The following is a 6,525-nucleotide window of genomic DNA, read 5'->3' on the forward strand; positions in this document are numbered from 1 at the left end:
GTTCCAATGTGCACTGCACGAGCTCACATGGAAACACCATGACTCTATATGTGAACTGCATGTAATGGAGGCGGCACTGGCCGGGATGTCATGTGTACACGCGACATACATAAGTGCTGTGGAGCTGGCGCATTAGGATCACAGAAGCCACAGGCACAACATGCCTGTAAAACAAACGACAATCATATAAATCACGGGGACTTCATTTATTCAGCTACATACATGTGTGCACACACTCCTGTTCACCAGAAGCGGCCCTCGCGGCGCAGGAAGCTCACGGCGTCGCAGAAGCCATCATGGTGCAGTGACTCCAGGCGTGCACGGGATGGCGGGAAGAGCGCTCGGGCCAGGCGGGCGACATTGGCAGTGGAGATCTAGGCGGGGCCGGAAATGAGTGTGGGTGGAGCCGGAAGTGTGTGTGGGCTGGGCCGGAAGTGAGGTTAGTGCGGAGCATGCTGTGGCCATTGCTGTGACAGGCATGGCCATTGAAGCCCCACACGGCTCACCTCCACATCCTGTCCAGTCACGTGCACGCACGAGCCAAGTCCTCGGCCAGGGTCGCAGGGCGAGATGTCATGGCGTCCACAGAAAGGGGACACGGTGAGGGTGCGACCTCCAGGGGGGCAGGGGGAGGCTGCACGAGAGGGCGCCATCTGCCCAGTCCTGGGGATATGGGGGGCCGGGGGACATGTGAGTAATCGCAACAATATACACGCGTGTTTGGGGTCACCTGTCACAGACATGTGTTACCACATCCACCCACTCCGCCCCTTACCGCCCCGCCCACCTGACCCTGGAACTCCACGGGCTTCAGCCCTGAGTAGATGGGGACAAAGCAGCTGGCGAGAAGGACCTGCACATGAGGGGAAACGTGGGACACACATGAGCAAAAACAATACACGCATGTGCAAACATGCGAGACGCATGTGCAATCACAGATGAAACATACATGTAGGAAACACAGAACATGACACATTCTTACACTTGCGGCCACGCCCCCTCACCTGCACGAGGTCCTCATGGGTCGGGAACTGGGACACCAGGCGGTTCTGGAATGTGTTCACCGCAGTCAAGGACACATAGAGCCGGCCCTGCGCCAGGACGTGAGCATGGGCTGGGAGGATCTGGTCCAGGCCGGCCCTGATGGTGCGGGGGAGGGGGGACACATGTGACCCGTGACCCCTGACATGCGACCCACATGCGTGACCCAAGACATGTAACATGTACCATGTGACATGTGCCCCGCCCCGCCCCCACACCCCCCCCATGCACCTCAGCCGCTCCAGGAGGTGGAAGCTGGGTGTGGCCGCACCCAGTGGTTGCTGCCTGGCATCCTCTGCCAGGCTGTGTGCGGCGTGTGCAGGCCTGTGGGAAGGGTGGGGAACCACACACGTGACCCCTGACATGTAACATGTCACATGTAATATGTCACATGTGCCCCACCCACACTCACCTCCAGCTGCTCAGGGGCAGTCAGCAAGACTGCTGCCACCAGGGCCCCGCCCGACGCCCCTGCATAGCCCCTGACATCACACAGCAGCCCCGCCCCGTGTGCATACAGCCCTGCAGCCACGCCCAGGTGGTAAATGCCCAGGAAGCCACAGGCCCCAAAAGACAGGTGCAAGGGCAGCGCCATCAGGGGGCGGGGCGGAGCCTATGGGGTGTGTGGGCGGAGTCTCCTGGGGGAAAGGATGAGGTCACGTGAGGACGGAAGCCACGCCCCCCTCACAAAAAGAATGACAGAAATGGCGCCTCTGTATTCACTGCTGCTCTCCGGGACTACATTTCCCAGGAGGCTGCGCGCTGGACCTTGCTCTCTGTGACGTCACTGGCCGGCAACATCCCCTCCCCCTTCCCATGCTGTGGAATTTTCCCCGCAGTCTCGGAGCCCCGCCTGTCTCAGGGTGGAAGGGGACTATGATTCCCAGCGTCCTTTGCTACGCCTACACTAGTCGCTGTCTGTGTCGTCACTGGGGCGCCGGCGACCTTCAGTGTCCCACATAAATGGCTGCTTCTCTGCGTGAAGCCTCTGTTCCCAAGGCCGCTGCCGGGAACTTTGATTCTCTGCGTGCACTACAGGCCCGGGCCTGGCGGTCCTTCTGTGTGTGATGGCACAGGGCGGCGCCTTCTCCCTCCGTGTCTGCAGCAATGGCGGCTCTTTCTCCGCCACGACCGCTGCCCGGGAGTACGACTCCCGGCGTGCACTGCGGGCCCGTGCCGGGAGGTCGCTGTCTCTGTGACGTCACAGGCCGGCGCCCTCCTGCTCCGGGTCTAGGGCAATAGAGGCTGCTTCCTCCCCGCTGTGGCCTCTGACGGCTACTACGACTCCCAGCGTGCACTGCGGGCCGGTGCCGGGCGGTCCCTTTCTCTGTGAAGTCACAGGCGGGCGCCATCTCCCTTCGCCTTTAGGGCAATGGCTGCTGCTTCCTCCCCGCTGTGGCCGCTGAGGGCTACCGGTACTACGACTCCCAGCGTGCACTGCGGGCCCGGGCAGGGTGGTGGTTCTGTCTCTGAGGACAAAAGCCAGCGCCTCCCTGCTCCTCCTCCCCCCACACAGTCACTTCCGGCTATGGTGGCGGCTTTGGTGGATCTGGTGGAGAAAACGCCCACATCTGGTTTCCAGGGGCTGGGGAGGCTGAACATATGTGGTCATGTGTGAACACGTGTGTGTACATTTGTTTGTCCATGTATGGGTGACTGCCTATTCCATATGGTCAGGTGTGTGTGGGTTATGTGTGAACATATGTGTCTGTGGTCACAGGTGTTCACATATATGTGTGTGTTAATGTGTGTGTGGTCACATATGTGTTTTGTCCTATGTAGACACATGATGGCACGTTTGTATGATCTTGTGTGTGTCTGTTCCTTGTCAAGTATGTGTGATGACTCATGACTGTGTGTCTGGGTATGTGTGTGTCGCGTGTCCCACACAAGTATGATGGAGCTCACTGTCTGTCTTCACTTTTAGCCTCGGCCGAGACTGACATCACGCATGTGCTCAACACACGGAAGAGAAGCTGTGGACATGGAAACTTGGAACACAGAACACGGCTGCAAATGGCGAGAATCACGCTGGACGGCACGTATGTACAAAAACACACTCATGTTCACAAGCACAGGCATACACACACACACACACACACACACACACACACACCCACCTCACACTATGAACAATGCTCATAACACTAGTGCTCAGATATATTTTGTGACCAAGGTTACTGAAACAGTTAGTTTTCTCATAATCCCTCGTGATTTTTCCATTCACAGGGTAAATGCTTTTGTTTCTCAAGAAGAGCCCTCTGTGCCAACAATAATCCTGGGATTGCCACTGTTGCTAACGACTGTTCTCCAAACATTTTAAACTGTTCTGACTCCTCTCCAAGGTCGAGCTATGACTCTTAATTTACTGATCAACCAAATTCAACATGGTTTTCAATCACTGATATCATGAACTCTAATGAAAGAATAGAAAACTTGGTGACAATCAGAGATGTCTCTCCTGTGTTTTAACCTGGGATAATTTTGGGTGTTGGAAAATGATGTGGTTTCCACGTACACCTATTTTATTCTTTTTAATACTTGCATGGGGCAAAAGTCAATGTGGAGTCTTACCTCTGAAACAGTCATGAATTGCTCTGTGATATCTCGTCCTGGTTTTGAGGCTGACTTTCCTCTGTAGCAAACAAATAGAGAGTTCATGCTCCCTCACAGTTCTATGGGATTTCTGAAGCCAAGACTATATAGTCCCTATTATATCATTTATTTTGTGATAATCACATAGTATTTTTCAATGTGAGTTTGTCTTTGGATAAATAAGGTTATATTGATGTTTTTATATTCTTTGTCACTGAAACATCTTCAAGATTATTTGAAGTAATTATTGGAAGTAAATGCCATAAAATTGAGAATTGAGCTGTGAATTTTAGGATGTATGCTTGTTTGCAAGGGTGGCAAAGAAGACACTAAAATATGGCCATGTGAAATTCTTCCTGTTTTCATTTTATAAACATCATTCTATTTATAGCCTCCTTGGAAGTCTCTGCTTTTACTCTGCTCACTATGAGGAAACACGTTCTTCTACCATATTCTGCAAGTAGGAAATCTTCAAGCTTAATATGCATAAGAAACTACTTGAATTCATCCAACTTGTATTAATAAATAACTTTATTTTACTTCAGGAATCCAAAAAGACCAGAAGTAATATAGGGAAAGAAAAATAGGGACAAGAGAGGAAGAACAGAAGAGATGTGAAAAAATCCTTCTGTTCATTAGGTACATAAAAATTTTAGCAAAACGCCTAAGGATTAAAAGCAGGCAGAGTGGTAACAAAATAGGAATATGCATAACTAAGTCTTTGGATGGACAATAAAGATTTAATAACCAAAATGCCCAGGTACAAAAGAGTAAAACATACTTGGAGAAATAATAATATATATTGATTGCTATAGCGCTTTAGCATTTATTGGGATGTACCTCAATATCCTGGGAATCTGCAGAGACATTTATTAAAGTACACATGCCTATACAGATATCCACACATATAAAAATGTATCAATATTTTTAAACATAAAAATCTTAAATGACACAGAGTCCCAAATGAGACGTGATGGACTTGGATTTACCTAAGACACTCATCCATGGAAATATTTTTGAAGGTATTTGTAATGGGTTCAGGCTTACAACAGGCATGCTAGTCGACTGATAAAAATGTCTCATCTAAGGGAAAGAAAGAGATAAACCAGGTCACATACATGGTCCTCTCATGGCCTTATATTCTTCAGGAAATATTCTTCTCAAATGTTCTTTCTCTAAAGCTCTCTTTAAGATTTCTCCTCAAAAGTTCTTTCAAATAATTTTCCCTGCATATGCTCTCTCTAAAAGTGCTCTGGCTCCAAACTCCGGTAATCACAGATAATGAAATGAGAGATTTTATAATTAAGAGATTAAATAATTTGATGGTATTGCATACTTGACTCCCACACGATTGGGTGACAATCCAGTGATCAGTAATTATGTAATCATAGATTGACTAACATAATAAGTAAACAAATAATATGATGACACCTCACAATATACATCAATGATGTGGAGCCTCGAATAGAAGATAGATTTGAATAATTAAATAATCAGATAGTGAGCTGGTCTGGCAACCTTGAACCCCCAAAAGGTGGCTCCAAACTGCAGTGTAAATAATAAAATGATTAATTAATTGGACAGTTTCACACCATCAATTCATTGTGTGACATGACTAATGAAGAACATCATCAGCGATTTTAAATATTCAATAATATAATAATGAGATGATCAGATGACCTTGCATAATGAACTCTGTTTGGCTAATGACATCTTGTGGCACCGGGTTTCTGAAGTACTGCCAAGGCAGCTTGAGAACCTGGTCTCCTGGCAGCAGCAGCTACTACTTCACCTGCTGAGCCAACCAAGAAGGTAGTTGCACACTGTGATGTCATCCCTGGCAATGCTTCTGTGATGGTGAGGGGCCTCTAATGCTGCCATTTTTTCTCCTCATAGTAGAGCACAGCGAAGGTGGGAATGTGGAGGAGGAGCAGCTAAAGACAACTGAGACTGCCACACTCAGCTCAGTTGAATTGTTGGCCCTTTCTCAATGGACATCATGTCATCTTCTGTACTCTATATCCCAGTGACCATGGAACTCTGTGCACTTCATATTCCCGGGCATCTGCTGTAAAAAACTGCAATAGCCAAACCCTAACCTCCTGGCTCTACCCATATTCGATGATGTCATTGCACTTAAATATTAAATAGGTCAATAATTGATAGCCCTGCCTAGTTAATACCCACAAGTTGACACCAAACTGAAGTGATAATTGATGAAGTAATAGCATATTTAATGTCTAAATTCTTAGACAATTAATTAGGTGATATCACATAATTTGCTCCAGAGAGTACTGTTGTCTTGTTCACTTGTTTGGTCAGGTGTACCTTCCCTAGATTCTGGTGGTGTCATGCTTGTCTTTGTACTGGTGCATGTTTTCTTGTATTGTTGTATTCCCATCGATTCTTCCAGTAGAGGCATGTGGGGTTTCTCTCTTTATCCTACCTCTCTCTTGGTATCTATATTTTGTCCCAGAGTTCAATGTCTGTAAGTCTGGTTGCTAGCTTCCTTGGAGGTTTCTTCTTCATCACAGGGACATCTATGGAGTTTGAAGATCAGGCAATTGAGGCCTAAGAGTAGTCCTTCATGAATAGGTGTGTACAGTGTGCTCAGAGCAGAACCAGACACTTCCAGGTATTTGGAGAGGTTTTTGGATGTGCACCCTCAACCAATCCTGAGTATTTCTTTTAAGAATAGATAAATTTAATGCACTGATGAGATCCTCCAAGATGGCTCCAAGAAGAAGACACCCTCCCGGACTCCTGGAGTCAAACATGTCCGATCTCTTGAACTCTGCATTTCCACCAGCCTCCTGGAGGCATCTGTTCTGAGGCTACGAAGGTTATTCTAACATGGTGTTCAGGGGAGATGTTTGAGGTGCTCTCTGC

At 48.2% G+C, this 6,525-nt stretch overlaps 1 pseudogene; it reads right to left on the reverse strand.

The window, feature by feature from the left end:
- Positions 1-217: 217 nt before the first annotated feature.
- LOC127217508 (patatin-like phospholipase domain-containing protein 4) lies at positions 218-1,636 on the reverse strand (annotated as a pseudogene).
- Positions 1,637-6,525: the final 4,889 nt, after the last annotated feature.

This window comes from Phodopus roborovskii, unplaced genomic scaffold (assembly GCF_943737965.1).
Source record: "Phodopus roborovskii unplaced genomic scaffold, PHOROB, whole genome shotgun sequence".
In the NCBI taxonomy this organism is placed as follows: Eukaryota; Metazoa; Chordata; class Mammalia; order Rodentia; family Cricetidae; genus Phodopus; species Phodopus roborovskii.